We start from the raw sequence: 26,541 nt of genomic DNA, 5'->3' as shown, positions 1-26,541 counted from the left end.
AGCTAGAAAAAAGATGAATCAATATAAAAGAATTTCTACAAAATTTAAATCTCCCTACCTTATCCGAAACACAACAGCAGGAGCTGTAAGCTCCTTTCACGATCCGGGAACTTCAGTCCACACTGTTGAACTGCCCTATGGGCAAGAGCCCGGGTCCTGATGGTCTCCCGGCTTCCTACTACAAGACTTTTTGTGACACTCTGGGCCTGTATTTGTTAAAGCTGTGCAATGATGTATTAGGTGGTGGAACTTTTGTGAGACAAACACTGGAAGCACACATCTCCTTAATACACAAAGAGGGCAGAGATACCGAACTATGCAGTAATTATAGACCGATCTCACTATTACATAATTATCTAAAATTATTTGCAAAGATGATGGCCACAAGGATTAGTATGATTCTAGACACACTTATCTCTCCAGAGCAGGTGGGTTTGTGAGGGGTAGGGAGGGGAGAGACAACTCCCTGAGAGTATTGTACCTGATGCAACACGCGCACAGCCACCACAAACCTCTAGTTTTAATGGGTACCGACGCAGAGAAAGCGTTCGATAGGACTGGACATTCATGAGTGAAGTTCTCGGGAGGTTCGGTTTTCCCCTCACGGTTATTGAGGCCATCTTCCAAATGTACAAGTCACCTTCTGCAAAAGTAAGGGTAAATGGAGATTTATCACCTCCCTTTGAAATCAAAAACGGCACTCGTAGGGCTGCCCCCTCTCACCAGCTTTGTTTGATCTAACCATCGAGACGTTAATCCAGAGAATTAGACAACACTCAGCAATAGAGGGCATTAAGATCTTGGACTCCTCACATGTTGTAGCGGCGTTCGCAGACGACCTTCTCTTGCTCCTATCGGACCCTGAGAAAGAAATCCCGGCGGTACTAGAGAGGTTTGAGGCATTTGGAGAGTTATCAAACTTTAAAATCAACCTAGAGAAATCTGAGGCGATGGGGATAAATATACGACCGGCAACAATCCAACATCTGAAGGCAAAAATCCCGATAAGGTGGAACTTTAAATATATTAAATATCTAGGCAGTAAACTGAGCCCGCATTGGAACTCCCTTTTTACACTCAACTTTGTTCCCCTCCTCGATAATACTCTAGAAGCCATTAAGTCGTGGAAGGCACCCTATGTTTCTTGGATAGGCAGGAAAAATCTCATCAAGGGGTTCATTTTACCCAAGTACAGTTATATATCCAGAATGGTACCAATTAAAGTCCTCAGACACGTTCATCCAGAAAGTCCGATCACTTTTTGGGAGATATATATGGGGGGGTTTAAAACCTAGAATGAGCTATAATACACTTTCCCTACCTAAACATAAAGGGGTATGGGGATACCGGACCCACAAAAATATCACGCAGCGGCAATTTTATCGCTTCTAATTGATTGGGCAAGAGATAGTACCAACAAACTCTGGACAGAGATTGCGAACGAGTGATTATCAGTACTGATCTCCACTGTCCTTCACTCGTCTACGGCTTTTATAAAGAAAGTTCTTTCCCCAAATGCAATAACAAAAAATTTGATCAAGACCTGGGCCAGATTCTCATCCTCACTAATGCCGCTCCCATCGCCTCTGATAAAAGTAAGGGACCTCCCTCTGCAGGATTTACAAGCGAAATTCCCACCTTACCATATTAACTTCCTTCATTACAACAGGCTCAATACTTTGATCAGATCCTATTTACAATCTGGACTTCCACATAGAGAGTTGACTGATTTTGAGAAGTTACTGTCTCAGAGAAATAAACCAAAGGGCGTGTTGGGTATGGTCTACCAGGTGCTCTTAACCCACTCAACTTCAGTTAAACGAGCGTTTATATTGAAACTAGATTAAGGCCCGATGCTATCGCATCGAGAGGATAGTGACACACCTCTTGCCATGATAACCCTCAATACACACACACCTCCTCAACATACACTCCTCTCACCTTTCACCATCTCCACTCACATCCACTCACTCTTTCACTCCACATACGACCCTTTCTCTCACTCCGTCTCTCATACTCACACTGTCATCGTCGCTGCTCCATGATCCCCGACATCTTCTTCCGCCGGCGCCATCCTGGCTCCCGACGTTGTCCACGCCGGCGACATGTTCTTGCGGCCATGCCATCTTGAGTATTCTGAAATCCTGCGAGTGGACATTAGTGGAGATAGTGAAAGGTGAGAGGAGTGTGTGTTGAGGAGTGGTGTGTTGAGGGTTAACATGGCAAGAAGTGTGCTGTGACGTCACCAGTTACAACTGGACGGAAGTTGTTACAACCCGAAAGCTGCTTAGCGCATTTATTATAGTAGATTAAGGCCCGATGCTATCGCATCGAGAGGATAGTGACACACCTCTTGCCATGTCAACCCTCAATACACACACACCTCCTCAACACACCACACCGCCTCAACACACACTCCTCTCACCTTTCACCATCTCCACTCACGTCCACTCACTCTTTCACTCCACATACGACCCTTTCTCTCACTCCGTCTCTCATACTCACACCATCATCGTCACTGCTCCACGATCCCCGACATCTTCTTCCGCCGGCGCCATCCTGGATCCCGACATTGTCCTCGCCGGCGACATGTTCTTGCGGCCATGCCATCTTGAGTATTCTGAAATCCTGCGAGTGGACATTAGTGGAGATAGTGAAAGGTGAGAGGAGTGTGTGTTGAGGAGTGGTGTGTTGAGGGTTAACATGGCAAGAGGTGTGCTGTGACGTCACCGGTTACAACTGGACAGAAGTTGTTACAACCCGGAAGCTGCTTAGCGCATTTATTATAGTAGATTAAGGCCCGATGCTATCGCATCAGGAGGATAGTGACACACCTCTTGCCATGTGAACCCTCAACACACAGTCCTCCTCAACACACCACACCGCCTCAACACACACTCCTCTCACCTTTCACCATCTCCACTCACGTCCACTCACTCTTTCACTCCACATACGACCCTTTCTCTCACTCCGTCTCTCATACTCACACCGTCATCGTCGCTGCTCCACGATCCCCGACATCTTCTTCCGCCGGCGCCATCCTGGATCCCGACATTGTCCACGCCGGCGACATGTTCTTGCGGCCATGCCATCTTGAGTATTCTGAAATCCTGCGAGTGGACATTAGTGGAGATAGTGAAAGGTGAGAGGAGTGTGTGTTGAGGAGTGGTGTGTTGAGGGTTAACATGGCAAGAGGTGTGCTGTGACGTCACCAGTTACAACTGGACGGAAGTTGTTACAACCTGGAAGCTAATTAGCGCATTTATTATAGTAGATTAAGGCCCGATGCTATCGCATTGGGAGGATAGTGACACACCTCTTGCCATGTGAACCCTCAACACACACTCCTCCTGAACACACCACACCACCTCAACACACACTCCTCTCACCTTTCACCATCTCCACTCATGTCCACTCACTCTTTCACTCCACATACGACCCTTTCTCTCACTCCGTCTCTCATACTCACACCATCATCATCGCTGCTCCACGTTCCCTGACATCTTCTTCCACCGGCGCCATCCTTGATCCCGACGTTGTCCACGCCGGCGACATGTTCTTGCGGCCACGCCATCTTGAGTATTCTCAAATCCTGCGAGTGGACATTAGTGGAGATAGTGAAAGGTGAGAGGAGTGTGTGTTGAGGAGTGGTGTGTTGAGGGTTAACATGGCAAGAGGTGTGCTGTGACGTCACCAGTTACAACTGGACGGAAGTTGTTACAACCTGGAAGCTGCTTAGCGCATTTATTATAGTAGATTAAGGCCCGATGCTATCGCATCGGGAGGATAGTGACACACCTCTTGCCATGTGAACCCTCAACACACACTCCTCCTGAACACACCACACCGCCTCAACACACACTCCTCTCACCTTTCACCATCTCCACTCACATCCACTCACTCTTTCACTCCACATACGACCCTTTCTCTCACTCCGTCTCTCATACTCACACCGTCATCATCGCTGCTCCACGATCCCCGACATCTTCTTCCACCGGCGCCATCCTAAATCCCGACGTTGTCCACGCCGGCGACATGTTCTTGCGGCCACGCCATATTGAGTATTCTAAAATCCTGCGACTGGACGTTAGTGGAGATAGTGAAAGGTGACAGGAGTGTGTGTTGAGGAGGAGTGGTGTGTTGAGGGTTAACATGGCAAGAGGTGTGCTGTGACATCACCAGTTACAACTGGACGGAAGTTGTTACAACCCGGAAGCTGCTTAGCGCATTTATTATAGTAGATAGATGTATCACACCTATGTTTTTATGTGGATAAGATATTTACATAGTGAGCCTCAAGAAGGACAGTATTACTGATGCATGTAAAGTGCTATTGAAATAATAGTACTCTATTAATAAATAAAAAATTAATTATTATTACCTAAGTTATGTAGGTATGTGTTAGGTATGTAGTTGAAATCTACGTATGTTTGCCTAAATTTTTTTTGTTTTTGCCTTTTTTTTTTTAATCTATATATACCTATACCTATGTATATTTTTATGGATTTAAATATGTCTATGACATATATGTGAAAGAGATAATTAGTGTAAGATATATCTATCTGCTTAAAATATTTATATATATAACATATATCAAGCTATGTACAGAAGTCTTAGAAGTCTATTATCTATATCTATTTAGAATGTAACTATTATTTATATATCTATATATCTATCAATTCCAGGACCAACTTAAATAGTTTAAAGTAAGACATTTTTGTAAACGACATTTCTAGTGAAGATTTTTGGGCTATTAGGTAGCAATTGTCCTTGAAGTGGTGTATCCACCACTTTGACCCTAACGTTGCTGCGTTGCTTTACTCGGGAGAATGCAACATACAATTGTCCATGGGCAAATACAGGTTCGGGTAAAAAAATTCCAACTCGATTGAGGGTCTGTCCATGGGATTTGTTAATGGTCATAGCAAAAGCAGGTTTTAGAGGAAACTGTCGACATTTTAATTTAAAAGGTAACCCAGTTTCTGAAGGACACAAATCGATGAGTGGAATAAACACAATGTCTCCTTCAGCTGAGCCAGTAATCACTTTAGCCTGTATGATGTTGCGGAGTAAGGCAATGACAATGAGGCGAGTGCCATTGCAGAGACCTTTCTTGGTGTTTAGGTTTCTTAATAGCATCACAATGGTGCCAATTTTAAGTTTTAAGAGATGTGATGGCATTCCTGATGGTGTCAGAGAGTTTAAAAATTCAACTGGGTAGTTTTCACATTTCTCTGCCTCATCAGCATCGACAGAATCATCACTTGTATATACAGTATAATCACCACTAATGCGATCCATTACTTTACAGTTCAGAAAATCGACGTCATCATTTTTCGGACATAGTATAGCATGTGATGCAGCAGTGTCGAAGCTTTGTTGGTCATTAACATCAATGCAAACATGGTCTCCAAAGATCTCGGTTACTATAGAGCCAGTGCAAAGCATGTCTGGAGGAATTTCAATGACATCCTCTCCAAGGTTATGTTCATTAGACAGCTCACCATTTCCAAGTTTAAGCAACCAAGTGCTGTATTCAGGATCAGTGGAGCGCATGTTGTTAATTAGCGGTAGTCTGGTAAAATGTTGCCAATGTTCTGAATATTTAATGCAGGAATCTACAATGTCTATTCTTGTTCCATGAGCGATGACGGGAAGACATTGTCTGAAGTCTCCTCCAAGAACAATAACTTTACCTCCAAATGGTGTTTTATTTTTTTCAGCAACATTTGTTGTCATGATGTCACGTAGAAGTCTATCTATCACATTCAATGCATGTTTTTGGACCATAGTGCACTCATCAATAATAAAAAGTTTTGTACTCTGTAAATGTTTTCCTGCATTTGTATCGTTTTTAATCCTGGAAACAGATGTTTTGTTGATCGGAATAGGTATGCCATATAGAGAGTGGATTGTTCGGCCTCCTTGTATCAAGTTAGATGCTATTCCTGTAGTTGCTGCAGGTGACACAATTTCTCCTTGTCCTCTTAAATGATGTGTAAGTAGATGGTATAGGTAGGTCTTTCCACTGCCACCAGGTCCATCGAGAAAAAAGCACTTTGGTATTAAACTGCTATTTTGTAAAGCTTCAGTAATGACATCATATGCAAAAAGTTGCTCCTGATTAAGAGTTTCTTTCATCTCTGCAGCTTTTTTTAACTCATAATCCTTATCATATTGTTTAAGGAGTTGTTTAATATTTTTTGCTGGGCGTGGTAAATTATAATCAGCAAAAGTTTTTCCATGGACTATGAGGACATCTTGGACATCTTTCATAGCATATCCTTCACAATCGATACACTCTTCAGTGTTGCTGTGGTATGTATGACAATAGTCTTGTAAAAAATGGTCCTTAAATTCATTCCACAATTCAAGTGGATTACTGGGGGGGCCAAAAATACAGATATAAGCAAACATGTCTCTAAGTTGGGAAGGCATGTTAAGAATGCAAGCATCTGTTAAAGTATGTCTCCAGATGCTATCATCGAATAATAATCCAAGTGCTAACGCAGCATCCTTAAAGGTTTCATGCATAACTCCATTGACGGTTTTAATGCTGTCAAAACTGGTAGCAGCTTTTACATGCAGTAACAACAAACGTAAATAATAGCGTTCTTGGTCTTTCACACTAACAGTATACATTCTTCCAATAACTGTGAGACCCCCTCGTTTTCTTTGTTCCCATGTGCCTTGTTTCCAAACGTAGTGTTCTGGAATTTCGCGGTAGAAATAGTTATGTGCATTGTGGTCGATCTTATTAAGGTTGAAATACGCCATAAGTGTAGAATTGGAATTGAGCTTTTGATGGATGTTGTCTGCAGAGTCATTCTCATGAAAATAGAGTGGTTGAGAATTAGGCAGATGTACGGTTAGGCGAATGATGGCATGAGATTGTTTATGCATAGGAAAAGCAAATATCCGCCATGCAGCCTCAGGTGCACTAACATATCTGGTATCCGTAAATTGGTGTGTTTCATCATGTTGGATGTTATTTTGGGAAATTTCAAGGTTGGCTTTGTCATGTCCTTTGTAAACGTATTTAAATAAATATTTTACACTTTGAATGGAAGCACATATTTCTACATTAATATGGCACTTGTATTTGGTGAGTAAAAATGGGTTATATGGAACTACCCATGAATTGTCAATCGTCTTAGAATGGTGTTCATATGTTTTGCCAATGGGTCTGCGGTAAGTGGGATAGCCATCCTTTTCTTTGATGGTATATGGTTGGTTTTGTTTTGGGAAACCTTTGCTACACTTTCCAAGATCCATACAGGGAGAATTAGGATTGTGTTCTCCACAGGGACCATGAATCATGTGTTGAAGAACAATGTTATGGAGCTGAGGGTAGATTGTTTCATCAGGTATTTCAGCCCAGACTATATTGTCTATGTCCGCCTCAGTCCGTAATTTAGACAGGCTGTCAAGAATAATTAAAATATGAGCGTGTGGGAGACCACGCTTCTGAAATTCAATGACATGGACCATTGCAGTGACGTTTCCAAATAATCCACTGCTAATGTCTTTTAAGAGGGATTCCAGTTTAATTTTAAAGACACGTGCAACCAAGTCTGGTCTGTGTTCAACACGCTGCCACGGTTCTAAATGTGTAGTAATCTCATTCCACTTAGGATTACATGTCATGGTGATAAATAGATCTGGTCGACCATACTTTGTAGCAATAGCCATAGCATCCTGGTAGCGCTGCTGCATGTTTCTTGGACTGCCTTCAAAAGAAGATGGTAAAATGACGGTTTTCCCAATAGGGATGCCCTTTTGAACCGATTTTTTGAGTAGATGTTCTTGAAGGAGGCAGTAATCCTCCACTTTTAAATCTTTTTGGTGTTTGCGGATGTAATGTAGGCGATTAGCTTCGATTTTGACATAAGCATCTACTAAATATTGCTGTGTTAGCTTACCACCATTGAGGAGTGGATTAAAGTAATTTCTGACAGATAACATATAGCAATAGTATTGGAGTTGAGTGATCCTCCTCGAACTTTTGCCTTGTTGTTTGAGTCCATCATGCCATCCTTGGTCTCCATAAGGGAAAAATATTGGATAGAGGAGGGCATCCAAATTGCTATGGAGAATACTAATTTGTTGTGTTTTTGGAGCTAAAGGGTTATGGGGATCAGGTTTTAAATGAATTAATATGTCTCTATTGAAAGGTGGCTCACCATTGTCATTTTGAAACACGACTGCTACTTCACTGACAGTGGGATTATTGTAGCGTCGAGGGTCTTGAGTACAATCTTGTTTAATAGCCATAGTGATGTTTGGCATGACAGTTCCGTTTTGTAGAGATTTAATTTTTTCTTGTTCTTCCACATCACGTAACATTTGATAAGCTTCCACAAAAGGATTAATAGTTTGGATTTGAAGGGCAATAATGTTCATCAATGTAGGATGACATTTTTGATTTTCTTTACATCGTAAGCGTTGTTCGTTTGCGGTAGTGGTATCGAGAATGTAAAGTTGGGCAAATGCGCGTTGCTGGTCATCTGAGGGATGTAGTGTTCCAGTTCTATGATAGATCTGGCCATGTATGCAGAAACAGTATGGGCCATATCCAGGAGGTGGTGAAATATTTGCACCCATGGAGGCAAAAGCAAAGGAACTGTTAATACTTCGAATATTATCCATGAAATTTTTGCTAAATTCACTTTGCCCTTTCAGCAAACGTGTAAAGACATCAGGATATTGTAGTATGGGTACATGGACTTTACCCTTCTGACAGCAGAGCGTAAAGTTGTTATCAGAAAGTATCTCTGCTACAAAATGCAAAGCTTCGCAATGCTCACATACATGGGTCATGTCACCACTAGAGTTGAGCGATACCGTCCGATACTTCAAAGTATCGGATCGGAATGGATCGGCCGATCTTAAAAAAAAGTATCGGTATCGCCGATTCCGATACCGGAAGTCCCATTCAAGTCTATGGGACTTCCGGTATCGGAATAAGAAAAATCCTGTTTTTCCCTTGTACAGCCTCTCTGGGGTCTGTACTGGCCTTTCGGGGGGCTGTGCCGGCCTGCCAGGGGGTCTGTGCAGGCTCCGGTGGGCTGTGCCGGCCTGCCGGGGGGCTGTGCCGGCCTGCCGGGGGGCTGTGCAGGCTCCGGTGGGCTGTGCCGGCCTGCCGGGGGGCTGTGCAGGCTCCGGTGGGCTGTGCCGGCCTGCCGGGGGGCTGTGCCGGCCTGCCGGGGAGCTGTGCCGGCCTGCCGGGGGGCTGTGCAGGCTTCGGGGGTCTGTGCAGGCATCGTCCGATGGGACTACAAGTCCCATCGGGCGATGCCTGCTACCATGACAGTGATTGACACATTAGCCAATGATGGGACAGTAGTAGTCCAATCATCCGGCTAATGTGTTGAATGTAAAAAAAAAAAAAAAAATTACATGCTACATACATACAACATGCATACTACATACATGCTACATTCATACTACATGCTACATTCATACTACATATATACTACATGCAACATACATACTACATATATACTACATGCTACATACATACTACATATATGCTACATACATACTACATATATACTACATGCATGCTACATACATACTACATATATGCTACATACATACTACATATATACTACATGCATGCTACATACATACTGCATGCTACATACATACTACATGCTACATACATACCACATATATACTACATACATACTACATGCATGCTACATGCTACATACATACTACATACATACTACATGCTACATACATACTACATATATACTACATGCATGCTACATACATACTGCATGCTACATGCATGCTACATACATACTACATACATACTACATGCTACATACATACCACATATATACTACATACATACTACATACAATACATTCATACAATACATACATAGACATACAGTACATATAACATAGAGTAACATACTTACCAATACTTGTCACATTGTTCCCCGAAGCCATTGTCTTTTACGGAATAAATATTAACATAACAAACCACAAAAATACTCACCCACGATCCGAAGCAGTCCACGAGTGTGTCCCACGACGATCTTGGGTAGAGAACTGCAGCATCAGCTGTTGCTGCCGTTCTCTACGGGCTGCAGGAATCCAATGACGGAAGGTAGGTATCCTTCCGCACTGTATTCCTCCGCCACTTAAAAAAAAAAAAGTCCCTAGTCTCACTTTATGCCGTTGCTGCGTGGGAATTTCCCACACAGCAATGGCATAAAGTGAGACTAGGGACTTTTTTTTTTAAGTGGCGGAGGAATACAGTGCGGAAGGATACCTACCTTCCGTCATTGGATTCCTGCAGCCCGTAGAGAACGGCAGCAACAGCTGATGCTGCAGTTCTCTACCCAAGATCGTCGTGGGACACACTCGTGGACTGCTTCGGATCGTGGGTGAGTATTTTTGTGGTTTGTTATGTTAATATTTATTCCGTAAAAGACAATGGCTTCGGGGAACAATGTGACAAGTATTGGTAAGTATGTTACTCTATGTTATATGTACTGTATGTCTATGTATGTATTGTATGAATGTATTGTATGTAGTATGTATGTAGTATATATGTGGTATGCATGTAGCATGTAGTATGTATGTAGTATGTATGTAGCATGCATGTAGCATGCAGTATGTATGTAGCATGCATGTAGTATATATGTAGTATGTATGTAGCATGTAGTATGTATGTAGTATGTATGTAGTATGTATGTAGCATGCATGTAGTATATATGTAGTATGTATGTAGCATGTAGTATGTATGTAGCATGCATGTAGTATATATGTAGTATGTATGTAGCATGTAGTATGTATGTAGCATGCATGTAGTATGTATGTAGTATGTATGTAGTATGTATGTGGTATGTATGTATGTAGCATGTAGTATGTATGTAGCATGCATGTAGTATATATGTGTTATGTATGTAGCATGCATGTAGTATGTATGTAGTATGTATGTAGCATGTAGTATTTATGTAGTATGTATGTAGTATATATGTAGTATGTATGTAGCATGCATGTAGTATATATGTAGTATGTATGTAGCATGTAGTATGTATGTAGTATGTATGTAGTATGTATGTAGCATGCATGTAGTATATATGTAGTATGTATGTAGCATGTAGTATGTATGTAGTATGTATGTAGTATATATGTAGTATGTATGTAGCATGCATGTAGTATATATGTAGTATGTATGTAGCATGTAGTATGTATGTAGTATGTATGTAGTATGTATGTAGCATGCATGTAGTATATATGTAGTATGTATGTAGCATGTAGTATGTATGTAGTATGTATGTAGTATGTATGTAGCATGCATGTAGTATATATGTAGTATGTATGTAGCATGTAGTATGTATGTAGCATGCATGTAGTATATATGTAGTATGTATGTAGCATGTAGTATGTATGTAGCATGCATGTAGTATGTATGTAGTATGTATGTGGTATGTATGTAGCATGTAGTATGTATGTAGCATGCATGTAGTATATATGTAGTATGTATGTAGCATGTAGTATGTATGTAGTATGTATGTAGTATATATGTAGTATGTATGTAGCATGCATGTAGTATATATGTAGTATGTATGTAGCATGTAGTATGTATGTAGTATGTATGTAGTATGTATGTAGCATGCATGTAGTATATATGTAGTATGTATGTAGCATGTAGTATGTATGTAGTATGTATGTAGTATGTATGTAGCATGCATGTAGTATATATGTAGTATGTATGTAGCATGTAGTATGTATGTAGCATGCATGTAGTATATATGTAGTATGTATGTAGCATGTAGTATGTATGTAGCATGCATGTAGTATGTATGTAGTATGTATGTGGTATGTATGTAGCATGTAGTATGTATGTAGCATGCATGTAGTATATATGTGTTATGTATGTAGCATGCATGTAGTATGTATGTAGTATGTATGTAGCATGTAGTATGTATGTAGTATGTATGTAGTATATATGTAGTATGTATGTAGCATGCATGTAGTATATATGTAGTATGTATGTAGCATGTAGTATGTATGTAGTATGTATGTAGTATGTATGTAGCATGTAGTATGTATGTAGTATATATGTGTTATGTATGTAGTATGTATGTAGTATGTATGTAGTATGTATGTAGTATGTATGTGGTATATATGTGGTATATATGTGGTATGTATGTAGTATGTATGTAGTATGTATGTAGTATGTATGTAGCATACATGTAGTATGTATGTAGTATTTTTTTTTTTTTTAACATTTAACACATTAGCCGGATGATGGGACTACTACTGTCCCATCATTGGCTAATGTGTCAATCACTGTCATGGTAGCAGGCATCGCCAGATGGGACTTGTAGTCCCATCGGACGATGCTTGCACAGACTCCCGGACATCAGCACAGCCCCCCGGCAGGCCGGCACAGCCCCCCGGCAGGCCGGCACAGACCCCCACAGGGTGCACAGACCACCGGCAGGCCGGCAAAGCCCCCCGGCAGGCCGGTACAGACCCCGGGCAGTCCACACAGCCCCCCGGCAGGCCGGCACAGCCCCCCGGCAGGCCGGCAGAGACCCCCGGAAGGCCCGAAATGACGGCGCATCATGATGCGCACACACCGCGCATCATGATGACGTCAGGCTGTCAATCAACTTTGAACTTCCGATTCCGATGCCGACTTCCGATATTGAAAAAATATCGGAAGTCAGTATCGGAATTCCGATACAGCAAGTATCGGCCGATACCCGATACTTGCGGTATCGGAATGCTCAACACTAGTCACCACAGCTGTGTTCGGTAATACTATTTTCATCATTAGTGAAAATGTGAGGTTGTAGTAGAAGTGCATGTCCAACCGATGGGGTGCGCCTAGTTTTGAGACCAACGTATATTTGTCTTGGTTGCACTTTCTGCGGGCTGACTGCAGCTTGTATGTGAAGAAACTGTGCGTTGGTATTGAATGGTGGTATTGATAGGGCAGAAACAGATTGCTGATTAGTTATGTCAGTGAACGGCATATAGGATGAAGTGTGGTAGTAACTTGTTCCACATGCTGATGTGGAAGCATCCTGTTGTGAGTCTACTAATAATGATGAGGAAGAAGCCGTCTGTTGTTGGCGGTGATGGCGTGTAGAGGCTTCTTCAGCCAATGTAATAGATTTAGAGTTAGGGGATTCGTGTGTGAGACGACGGCGTTTATAAGCCTTAATCTTGTCAAGTCGATGCTGTTTTTCCTCAGGAGTCTCATTAGCACGGCATTATTTTTGTCATAGTGCTAAAGCTGCTTTCCTTTCACTGGCATTGGCATACTGTGCATCGGTATTGAATGGTGGTATTGATAGGGCAGAAACAGATTGCTGATTAGTTATGTCAGTGAACGGCATATGGGATGAAGTGTAGCAGTAAATTGTTCCACATGCTGACGTGGAAGCATCCTGATGTGAGTCTAATAATAATGATGAGGAAGAGGCCATCTGTTGTCGGCGGTGACGGCGTGCAGAGGCTTCTTCAGCCAATCTTATGGATTTAGAGTTAGGGGATTCGTGTGTGAGGCGACGGCGTTTATAAGCCTTAATCTTCTCAAGGCGATGGTGTTTTTCCTCAGGAGTCTCATTAGCACGGCGTTGTTTTTGTCGTAGTGCTAAAGCTGCTTTCCTTTCACTGGCATTGGCATACTTTTTGTCATGACTCATGTTGGCACAGGTAAAGGAGTCTATTTGGCAGTTATCTGGCAGTGAAGAAGGCGTCCTGGAGTATTGTAGAGTAAACAGATACTAATTGACCCTGTAATTGCCCAGCAGTAGTTATGAAGTGGTAGTGGCAAATTGGCCCTGTAGTTAGACACCGGCAGAGGAGCAAGGCAGCAGTAGTTATGGCGGTAGAGGCAAATTGGCCCTGTAATTAGACACCGGCAGAGGAGCAAGGCAGCAGTAGTTATGGCGGTAGAGGCAAATTGGCCCTGTAATTAGACACCGGCAGAGGAGCAAGGCAGCAGTAGTTATGGCGGTAGAGGCAAATTGGCCCTGTAATTAGACACCGACAGAGGAGCAAGGCAGCAGTAGTTATGGCGGTAGAGGCAAATTGGCCCTGTAATTAGACACAGGCAGTGAACAGTCAGAGGAGCAAGGCAGCAGTACTTATGGCGGTAGAGGCAAATTGGCCCTGTAATTAGGCACCGGCAGAGGAGCAAGGCAGCAGTAGTTATGGCGGTATTGGCGAATTGGCCCTGTAATTAGACACCAGCAGAGGAGCAATGCAGCAGTAGTTATGGCGGTAGAGGCAAATTGGCCCTGTAATTAGACACCGGCAGAGGAGCAAGGTAGCAGTAGTTATGGCGGTAGAGGCAAATTGGCCCTGTAATTAGACACCGGCAGAGGAGCAAGGCAGCAGTAGTTATGGCGGTAGAGGCAAATTAGCCCTGTAATTAGACACCGGCAGAGGAGCAAGGCAGCAGTAGTTATGGCGGTAGAGGCAAATTGGCCTTGAAATTAGACACCGGCAGTAAACAGGCAGATGACCAAAGCAGCAGTAGTTATGGCGATAGAGGCAAATTGGCCCTGTAATTAGACACTGGCAGAGGACAAAGGCAGCAGTAGTTATGGCAGTATAGGCAAATTGGCCCTGTAATTAGACACCGGCAGAGGACAAAGGCAGTAGTTATGGCGGTATAGGCAAACTGGTCCTGTAATTAGACACCGGCAGAGGAGCAAGGCAGCAGTAGTTATGGCGGTACAGGCAAATTGGTCCAGTAATTAGACACCGGCAGTAAACAGGCATAGGACCAAGGCAGCAGTAGTTATGGTGGTACAGGCAATGCCAAGCGTCCGCACAGCAAGTCGGCGTGAGATAAATGACGCAATTTCACGAATGCAAGATGGCGTCGGCGAAATCTCGCGTGATTTCGCCGACGTCGTTAACACCTCTTGCCATGTTAACCCTCAACACACCACACCGCCTCAACACACACTCCTCTCACCTTTCACCTCCACTCATGTCCACTCACTCTTTCACTCCACATACGTTCCTTTCTCTCACTCCGTTTCTCATACTCACACCGTCATCGTCGCTGCCCCGACATCTTCCTCCGCCGCCGCGATCCAGGATCCAGACGTTCTCCAGGCCGCCGACATGTTCTTGCGGGACGCCATCTTGGATTTCGTGAAATCCCGCGATATTCAAGATAGCGTCGCCGCAACAACATGTCGCTGGCGTGGACGACATCGGGATCCAAAAAGATGGCGTCGGCGAAATCTCGCGAGATTACGCCGACGCCATTTTGGATCCCGATGTCGCCCACGCCAGCGACATATTCTTGCGGAACGCCATCTTGGATGTCGTGAAGCCCCGCGATATTCAAGATGGTGTCGCCGCAACAACATGTCGCTGGCATTGGCGACATCGGGATCCAAAATGGCGTCGGCGTAATCTCGCGAGATTTCGCTGACGCCATCTTTTTGGATCCCGATGTCGTCCACGCCAGCGACATATTGTTGCGGCGACGCCATCTTGAATCTCGCGGGACTTCACGACATCCAAGATGGCGTCCCGCAAGAACATGTCGGCGGCCTGGAGAATGTCTGGATCCTGGATCATGGCGGCGGAGGAAGATGTCGGGGCAGCGACGATGACGGTGTGAGTATGAGAAACGGAGTGAGAGAAAGGAACGTATGTGGAGTGAAAGAGTGAGTGGACATGAGTGGAGGTGAAAGGTGAGAGGAGTGTGTGTTGAGGCGGTGTGGTGTGTTGAGGGTTAACATGTGCGTGTGTGTGTGGTGACGTCACCGGTTACAACTGGACGGAAGTTGTTACAACCGGAAGCTGGTTAGGGCATTTATTATTATAGATGGGAAAGAGACCTCGAGGTTAAATTGCAAGAATGGGAAGTTGAAAAGATACATAAAAACTCGTATGGTCCTTCTGGTTGTGTAAGGGTCCAAGAAAACTCTTATAAGGTCCTTACTAGGTGGTTTACCACCCCTGACACAAGAATGATCTGGCAACCTGTGACATCCTCCAATTGCTGGAGATGTCTTGGTGAGGGAGGATCATACCTCCACATTTGGTGGCAGTGTGATAAAATTTAACCTTTCTGGGAAAATCTGCTTAAAATTTCTGCGAGACTCTGTCAGCTTCCAAACCCTCCATCCCTTAAGTTGATCTTTCTAAACTGGTCTGGTGACACTGCACAATATAAACACAAAAATCTTCTTATGTACTTATTAGCAGCAGCTAAAATGCTTATCACCTTACATTGGCTAACACAGAACTGCCCTACCCTGACTGAATGGTTGCACAAACTAAACCAAATATATTACATAGAAGAAATAATTGCCAGTACGACCTTTAAGATGAATAAATTCAGTTCGACTTGGGCGCCATGGACACTCTTTAGAGAAACAGATAAATACTTAAACTTACTAAACCCTCAGTAAATCATATCAATCTGCCCCAAGATCAGCTAAACTTGAAGCAACACTGATTGACTAACCAGACAAACAGGGCAAAATAACTACCGACTGAACACTACTCCTGTTGAAATTCCTATCCCACCCTACCCCCAAATATTTTCCTTTTCTATATTTTTCCCCTTCTCTCTAACTTCTATCTTTGTATTTAATTGAAAGTTTATACTCTGATGCGACTAATGTCTTGGAGTTACGAGTTTAAGTTTCTCATTACCTTGCTATTGTCTGTTCTGTCATATAGCAAAATGCCACAAATAGCAACAAAAGAGCTGCTAACAGTTGTTCGAAGCGTCCGGATGAAAATCTATGAAGTCAATGATACTTGTTCGTACTTGTCGCATATATTGTTATTTTGTCTATGTTAAAACAATAAAAAGATGTTTAAAACAAAACAAATAGTATTCTTAGATTTTCCTTTTCCAAACATTTTATTGGGGTTTTAACAATATAAAGGAAGGGAAAGGAGAGAGAGGGGAGGGGGGAGGGAGGAAACAGGGAAAAGGACCAGGTGGCCCCAAATGTCAAAATAGACAAAAGATAACAAGTCACATAAAACACTTGTAACATATAACAATGTGAACAGTAACTAAAATGAATACCCATTTCATCAGAATTACAATAAAAGTGAAACAACTCCATCCATCGCGACCACTTTTTGGTGAATTTAGTGAGGTTGTTATTGATCGTAGCGAACTTATGTTCAAAGGATCTATGGAGGGTTAACATATCCTTGATATTCTGAAATTTGGGTGGATCGGGCCATTTCCAGTGAAAAGCGATTGAGTTTTTTGTAACTAGCAGTATGTGAATAATTAGGGGGCTTGTTGGATTATCTATATTGTCTGAATTGAGAGAAAGGAGAGCTAGTTGGGGAGTGATGGAGATGGGTTTGATGAGCAACGAATTAATAAGGTTTGATATATCTTTCCATAGGGGCTTAAGAAGGGGGCAATACCAAAGATATGAGATATGGTACCATAGTGACCACAACCCCTCCAGCAATCCGGGGAGAATTCGGGATTGATCTTGGAGAGCCTAGCAGGAGTATAGAACCATCTCGACAAAATTTTGTGATGAGACTCCTGCAAGGACATTGTGATGGAGGAGGCGCAAGAAATTTCACAGGCATGTTCCCACTCAGCAGGGTCTAGATTTATGCGAAAATCTGATTCCCATTTCAGAATGTTGTGCGTTTTTACAAATTCAAAACTTTTATTCAGCCAATTATATAGATAATAAGAAGACCAAAATATACTATGATTAAGATTATTAAAAAGATTAGCCACCGGTTCAGAGATTCTGGGTTTTGCCTGTAAAAAGCAATCAATTAGGTCTTTTAAAATTGTATAGTGGCAGAAGGATGAAAAGGGAATTTTGAACTTTTCTCTAATTTGTCTAAAGGGGATACAAGTTGAATCAGAATAAAGATCCTTGAGTTTGGTGATACCTAAATCTGCCCACAAAGGATTAATATCCTGGTGAAAAAGTGAGCAGATAGTATGAAGAGACAACTTTTCAATAAAGTCAAATCCTTTCTGTCCTCTTTTGGGTCTAGATAAAATCTTCCAGGCCTCTATAGTCGCATGAAAAATGGGATGCGAGTGGGGGGGATCTTTCTTGAGAATAAGACAGTTTAAGATTAAATGAAAGGGTGGGACGTTCTTATTAAAAAAGTATTCCAGATCATACCAGGCTGGAGGATTGAATTGAGGCCACCAAGCAAGACTTTGTTTAATCAGAAAAGTGTAATAGTAAGCTGAAATGTTAGGTAGCCCGACTCCGCCAAAACGCTTAGGTTTGTATAAAATATTTGATGACGTACTCGCTTTTTTATCTCCCCATATAAAGTTATGGGCTCGGGTTTGTAAGCTTGTAAGATATGGTGTGGATATTGGTAGGGGAAGGGAGTGAAAAACATATTGGATTTTGGGTAAAATGTATGATTTAAAGGTGGAGATCCTACCCCACCACGAGAGTTCCCTATCGCTGTATGATGCCATGTCTTTGGAAATTGACTGAATGAGAGAGGACATATTAAGTTGACATTGTTAGAAAATTTTAAACCTAGGTAAGTAATATGATATATATGTCCAACTCCATGGGGAAATATGCTGGATTTCCTCTATTTGAGCGTTAGTTAGGTTTAAAGGCAATATTTTAGATTTAGATTCGTTTACCTTGAAGTATGAGATCTTTGAAAATTCTAAGAGTAAAAGTTGAAGTTTAGTAATTGAAGTGAGTGGATTCGAGACTGTTATTACAATATCATCAGCAAATAGGCTGATTCGGAAGTCTCTAAGCCCGGCTTTAATACCTTGGATGTCCGGGTTTACTCTTATCATTTGGGCCAAAGGCTCCATTGCCAGAACAAAGAGGAGAGGCGAAAGGAGGCTACCCTGCCTCGTGCCATTGGTTATTTTGAAAGAAGAGGATAAATGATTATTAATGTAGACTTTTGCTGTAGGATTAGAGTATAGAGCCGAGATGCTTGAGAGAATTTTTGAAGTAAAACCAAATTTCTGTAGAGTAGCGATCAAGTAGTTCCAATTGAGGCTGTCAAAGGCCTTTTCAGCGTCGAGAGATATTATAGAGGCCCCTGTTATGAGCTCATTTTCTCCTTCACCTTTGATGTCTGATGAACTCCCTCTGCTGGTGAAAGGAGGTAGTGAAATTGATTTGGATGGGAAAAACCAGTCATCTGAACAGGTGGAGTGTGATTGGACATCCGGAATCTCTAAGTGGATATAAGGCCGCCGACGCCCTGCTGGGTTGCTGGTGATCCTCTCTGCTCTGAGCTCTGGCCTCCAGTTTAGTCCTGTCTACTAAAGCTAAGTTTTTGCTCTGCTATTGTTCCATGAGATTTTGTCTGGTTTACTTAGTGTTTGTGTTCAGCCAGCCCTGGTTGGGACATTTTTGTCTCTGATCAGTTGATCTCTTTGCTCTGTTTTCAGAATATACCTGAGTGCTGATATAGTGATTTTGAAGTCTAGTGACTTCAGGGCCTTTTCTATCAGACGTGTTGGACATTATTTTTGGCAGGGTTTTTGCGTGATTGCAGACAGTTGCTTTTTTTTCCTGTCCTATCTAGTTAGTGAGGGCCCCATTGTTTGCTCAGCCTGTCTTTCTGTCTGTGTTTGTGTTTTCATCTGTTTTCACCGTCAATACATGTTGGGGGCTGTCTATTGCTTTGGGGTCTGCTATGGGGCAGTTTAGATTTCCCCTTTCTTTCTTTAGGTTGATTTAGTTCTCCGGCTTTGAACGAGGTGTCTAGGACCACCATAGGAACACCCCACGGCTACTGTTAGTTGTTGTGAATAGGATCAGGGGTCTGCAATCCGCTAGCTACCAACCTCTCCGGTTTTCTGGACTTAGCTTGTATTTTTGTTTTTTCCTCCTCCGGTGACTCATTCATAACAGGCCCTAGTCCTGTTGGAATTTATTAATTTAATTAGATTTATTAATCTTCTCGTGCCATCAACTGACTACCTAATAAGAATAAAACCTATTTGATCGTTTGCTATGAACTTTGGAGGAAACTGATTGCTAATATTTTAGAAAATATTTTAGCATCAGTATTTATCAGGGAGATGGGACGGAAATTTTTCATTTGGGTATGGTCTGAGTTAGATTTGGGTATGAGGATTATTGTGGCTTCAAGCATTTTATTTGGGAAATTACCTGATTCAGAGGCAGAATTAAACATTTTTGTGGGGTGGGGAGCTAAAAGTGGACCAAAACTTTTATAGTAGTCATTGGTAAAGCTGTCTGGACCAGGGGCTTTGAAAGTTTTTAACTGTTTTATGGTGTCTAAGGCTAGTTTCACACTAGCGTTTATTCCACGCAGCGCACGGCGCCGCTAAGCCCTGCCCCCTGCCGGCTCCCTGCCCGCCCCATCCGGTCATCGCCACCTACTTTACCATAGGGTGCGCAGATCGTGCGCTGGCCGTGCGCTAGTAGGATTTTGGCGTGCGCTGCGCACTTTTGAAGGTGCGCCCGTGTGCGCCGAACGCAGCATGTTGCATTTCGGCGCGCTCGGTGCACCTTCAAAAGTGCGCAGCGCACGCCAAAATCCTACTAGCACATGGCCAGCGCACCCTATGCTAAAGATAGGGTGCACAGATCGCAAGCGTCCATGTGTGATAGTAGGTGGCGATGACCGGATGGGGCGGGCAGGGAGCCGGCAGGGGGTGGGGCTTAACGGCGCAGTGCGCTGCGTGGAATAAACGCTAGTGTGAAACTAGCCTAAGATTTCTTTTTCAGAAAATGGTGAAGAAAGGAAGTCTATATCTGTATCATCTAATTTGGGAAGGTTTACTGATGATAGAAAAGATTGGACATCCAATTGACTTGGCTGGTGCTGAGGGGAATTTTGATTAATATTATATAGATCATGGAAGAATTTGGCAAATGAAATAGCTATTTCTTGGCGATGAGATAAGAGTATTCCTTTGGGGGAAGAGATGGCATCGATTCTATTCCTACATCAGAGCTTTTTAAGCCTATTTGTCATATACCGGGAGGGACGATTAAGGTTGGAATATTGCTTGAATTTAGAAGTTTTAAGCGCCGAATTGTAAAATGAGAAGATCAGAGATCTGAGATCTTGTCTGAGTTTGGAGAGTTCCGCTTTTAGAATGGGGCAAGGAGAGGAATTGGCGGCAAGAGAAGACTCCTTGTCTTTAATGAGTGTTTGTAAATTCATTATTTTATTTCTGTTAGCTTTTTTTATTCTAGAGGAAATTTGTATAGGCAGTCCTCTCAGAACTGCCTTATGGGCATTCCAACAAGAATAAGGATTAGTGAGACCCGAGTCATTTTCTTTAAAATAATTAGATATGGCTGTGGATATTTCGGAATTTACATTTGGGACATGAAGAAGAGAGGAATTACACTTCCAGAGGAATTGTCTATTGGTGGCAGGTCCATCCAAGAACTCAGCAACGACAGGGGCATGATGTGAGATCGATTTAGGGAAAATATTAACTGACTGAAATTTGGGGAGTGAGAAGATATCAGTTATGATCAGATCTATCCTGGAAGCCGTATTATGGGGATCAGAGAAATGGCTAAACTTTATAGTAGTGGAGTTCAGGCATCGAAAGGTGTCAAAAAGTTCGTTCCCGCATAGCCAAGTATTGAGAGATTCCATCTTATGCCTATTTGGGGCGGAGGAATCTAAAAAACCATTGGGAACCATGTTAAAATCCCCGGAAAATAACAATGAACCTTTCCTTACTGAGTTAATTTTTTTGACCAATTTGTTTAAAAATTTGATTTGTCCCTTTAGGGGAACATAAATATTGACAATAGTATAATCAGAATTTTTTTTTTAGACCAAAAAAGAGAAAAAGCTACCGACAGGGGAATATCTAGAAGATAATGAAAGTAATAATAATAATGTTGTCTAAACCCAATAAAATTGAAGCTACACATTGATGTATATTTGAATGCTCAAAATGTTATCATGTAGCAGACAACCCTGAATGAAAAATAGAGGCTCACAAAATGTCTAGAAATCATGCAAAAATTTATTAGTCATGAAAAAAGTGACAAAAAGTTATATCATGGGTATGCACACACTGTAGGCAGGGAATGAGGGGGAGGGGAAGAGGAGAAAAGGGTGTGGAGTAAAGGGCATAACTTCACAGCAGCAACCATTACAAAAGATGGCAGGGTGAATATGATGTAAAAATTTATACAATAATATCCGTTGCATGCATGTAGATTAAAGGTACGACACACTCCTTACAGAGAAAAAGAAAAAGAAGAAATGAGCGCCTCCTGAACTCCACAGAGCGGCAGCACTGCAGCTATAACAGCTGATACTGACAGCTAAGAAAGCAAGAGTCTGATGGAAAAAGGTCAATTGGTAGTTAACTAACTGTGTCCGATATGGTTATAGATAAACTGGATTCTAGTGAAATATATAAGCACAGGGTAACAGCAGAATCTCTAGAATTCATTACCTTCGGACATGATTCAGTGCAGTCGCAGAGCAGGAGACAGGAGGGGACCCTCTTAAGCCTCGATGCGCGTTTCACCACTTCCTTGTGGTTTCATCAGGAGGCGTGGTCTATGAGCAGCGTCATGGGTTATTTTATAGTCCAGCCGAAATTACTTAGCAAATCAGCGCACATCCAACGTGTTGTGCCCGCCCATGGAGGGGGAGGAGCGCACGTGCGCCCACAGCCATGAGCAGGAGGATCGATTGATCATCATTACACATCGCCCAGGCAACGCGCGCGTCATCCCGACGCCATGGCGGGGTCACAGCGCACGCGTGTAGTGCGTCTGTGCCATAAACTAGATGAAAGGAGGATTTAAACAAATTCCACAGAAGATCGAATACAAGCTAGTAACTAGCAATTTAAAATATAACTGGGAACAGATATATAGCAAATGAATATACAAGATATACAGAATCATGAAAACATCATAATTAATAATACCTAACTATAAATATTTGTCATATTTAAATCCAAGAAAAAGAGGCAAATATAAAGACGGACATGTTCAATATAGCCGTCATATCCAATATAATGTGAAACATAGGGATTAACAATTACATAAACCCAACATGTTATAGAATATGACAAGTAAAATGACTTTAGCAGATAAAAAATATCCGTTGACAGAAAAAAGTCTTCTCCGAAAAATGGAATGTCACTACGGACATTGATCGTCATTGGTCATTACTTATGATCAATCTGCAGCAATACATCCATTCTAAGGCAAGATACCGATTGGCATATGAGGCATGGAAACACTATAGGAAAAGAATAAAAGAAAGTTAAAAGAAAGGGATAAAAATACCCAGACAAAAGTGAGCTTAAAAAAGGTGAACTAAAATCCTAAAGAAAAGGCTTGAAGCTGATGGCCTCATTGAGACCTCTATGGGTGAGGGTATTTAAAACGGTCATCCATCTGGTTTCTTTTTGAAGCAATCTCTGCTTGAGATTGCCGCCACGTATTCCCATGTAAACATGGTCTATCCCCCGGACTAGAAAACCCTTCGGATCACAATTATGTTTATCAAAAAAATGTTTAGGAATGGTTTTAAGGAGGTAGGGTTCAAGACAGTCTGACGCATTTTTAATGTCTCTGATATGTTCCTGCACACGTTTTTTTAGAGATCTAGTAGTTATTCCTATGTATATGAGCTCGCAGGGGCAGCTAGCAAAATATATCACTGCCTCTGTGTTGCAGGTGATATGATGGACGATCTGGAATTTTTTTTGATTTAGATGAGTCGAAAAAATCCTTGGTCCGCAATATATTAGAACAAGCTGAACATTGGCCACATGGGAAACAACCCCATGGTGGGCCTTTATTAGATGAAAAAAAGGGATTCTTTTTGGGTGGAATATAGTGACTTCGACAGAGAATGTCACCCAAAGAGGGGGACTTGCGCCATGTAATTGATGGGTATGGAGTCAATTGCTGTCGTAATTCTTTATCGGTCAATTAAATTGACCAATGCCTTCTGAGGATATCATTAATATTCTTCCAATTAGAATTGAATTTAGTAATAAACCGTGGCGTATAATCAGTATTAGCAGTCGCTTGTTTAGAGGGTTTATGCAAGAGCGTATCTCTATCAATATACGCCGCTCGAGAAATACCTCTAAGGATATCTCTAATGTTATATCCCCTGTCCTTGAAACGACGGAATAATTCGCCAGCTTGGTGGCAAAAGGTGGTCTCATCAGAACAAATGCGATGTGCCCTCAAAAATTGGCCAATTGGTATAGAGTTTTTAAGTTGTGGGGGATGGGAGGATGTATAATGCAGCAATGCATTAGTAGCCGTACTTTTACAGAAAATATCCATACAAAGTATACCATCAGGGCCTTTAGAGATCAGAAGATCCAGGAAGTCGATGGTTTGTTGACTATATTTCCAAGTCAGTCTGATGTTATAGTCATTGATGTTTAAGTGACCTAAAAAGGTCTCAAGTTGCGACACGGAGCCCTGCCAGATGAACATAATGTCATCGATATATCGCAGCCACGAGACAACATGATTATGACCAGGTGTGTCAAGGACCGTGTCCCTCTCCCACAGCCCCAGGAAAAGGTTAGCATATGAGGGCGCACAAGCAGCCCCCATAGCCGTTCCCTGGAGCTGTAGGAAGGGGCGGTCCTTGAACACAAAAAAATTATGTGTCAAAATAAAAAGTAACAGATCCAATATGAATTGTATCAGATTGGGTTCCAAATTGGTCATTTCAAGAAAAAACTTACTGGCCTGTATCCAGTGACTGTGACATATCGACATGTAAAGGGACTCCACGTCGCAAGTAACGAGCCACATATCTTTATCCAAAACAAGATCATCTAATCTCCTAAGGACATCTGTGGTGTCCCGTACAAAGGAGGGGTGTGTCTCTACGCATTTCTTAAGATAAAAGTCAATGAATCTACAGGCTGGTTCACAAAGACCCCCCAATCTCGAGACTATGGGTCTGCCTGGTGGGTATAGGGGGTCCTTGTGAACTTTAGGAAGGAGGTAAAAGGTGGGGATTATTGGAGAATCTGGTAACAATCCATCCTTCATCCTGTTGGAAATGGCATTATACTCAACTCCATCATCAAGGACATGAGCAAGTTCCTTATAAAATCCTGACAAAGGTATTGAATCAAGGCGTCTATAGCAGTCCTTATTATTAAGTTGTTTAAAGGCTTCTGTTTCATACATCTCTGTCGGCCAGAGAACTACATTACCCCCTTATCTGCCCATTTGATGACAACGTCCTTCATCTCTTTAAGTGAATTAATTGCCCGTCTTTGAGGTAGAGAGAGATTGTCATTAGTAATACCAGGATGTAATTTGGATATCTCATCTCTGACCAGTTTAACAAAAATTTCCACTTGAGGGCAGGCAGATAAGGGGGGAAAAATCTGTGACCGACGATAGAGATGCACGGGAACCAATGAGCTCTCAGCCTGCAGATTCTCCGCTTCCAAGGATTCTAGATCATCCAGTGCACGCAACTCAGTTGCAGACAGTGAAGGATCCAGTTTTGGGAAAAATTGTTTTTTCAGAATGGTTTAACTTACAAATTAGAGTATGGTAATTGTCTCTCTCATCTTTAACTTCTTCTATGAACTCAAATGAAAGGGAATTTCTGATTAGAGTGAACACTCCTGCCTTTTTCTTGGGCCCAGAGGATTCAAAAAAATGTGGATAATTTTTATCTATAAAGGTAGGGTGAGAACTGGATTTGAATTTTTTCTCTTGGAAACATACAATGTCAAGCTGGGCTCTATTGAATTCATGGCGAATGGAAAAAATGTTTCCTAGGGCTATTAAGACCTCTGACATTATACGTGGCCAATTTGATTTTCATTGCGAGAGAAAATGGTCCCGATGGAATATGACTAGAACAGAGCAGTTACTGATGAAAATAGGAGTGTTAAACAAAAATAAAAGTGAACCAACACTTTTATTTTTACCAACTTTTACCAACACTTTTACCAACCGACACCCTGAGATTTCAAAAACAGGAACCCTTCCTCAGGGGTAGGAAAAATTGCATTTTTCCCCTTGAAATTAAAAATGAGGCGTAGAGGAAAGCCCCATTTGTAAGGAAGGCCTCTCTCCCTCAAAACGGAGGTAAGTGAACGAAAGTGTTTCCCACCCTCAATAGTCGCTTTAGATAGACCGGAAAACAACTTTAGATGTTGATATGGATCCGGGAATCCTCCCTTAATTCTTACCAAATTCTGAATTTTGTCTTTAATGTGGTAGAAATGAATTTTCAGTATGACGTCTCTGGGTAGGTCCTTAGGGATGGAACGAGGTTTGGGGAGGCGATGGATACGATCAATGATAAGATCCGTATCCGATAAATTTGGAATCATTCTCCTAAAAATCCTCCGATATTCCCCTAATCTTGATATTATTACGACGGGAACGGTCCTTCAGATCGGCCAATTTAAGCTTTAACTGATGCACCTCAGATTTAGAATCAGACTGGTGTTTCAGAGATAGCTCATTCGATTTCTCTAATTCACCCAACCGAAGCTCATGGTTATCCAACCTTGAAGTAAAATGCTCCAGAGTCTCTTGGAAAATCTTTGTCT

The 26,541-nt window shown here is 42.1% G+C and overlaps 1 protein-coding gene across 1 annotated transcript in view; it reads left to right on the top strand.

Annotated features, from left to right (window-relative positions):
* TENM2 (teneurin transmembrane protein 2) overlaps positions 1 to 26,541 on the top strand; it is a 6,300,157-nt gene that overhangs the window by 54,446 nt on the left and 6,219,170 nt on the right. The window lies entirely within an intron of this gene.

This window comes from Dendrobates tinctorius, unplaced genomic scaffold (assembly GCF_039654945.1).
Source record: "Dendrobates tinctorius isolate UK_male_01 unplaced genomic scaffold, ASM3965494v1 ptg000108l, whole genome shotgun sequence".
Lineage (NCBI taxonomy): Eukaryota > Metazoa > Chordata > Amphibia > Anura > Dendrobatidae > Dendrobates > Dendrobates tinctorius.
This window is presented reverse-complemented; position numbering and strand designations above follow the sequence as displayed.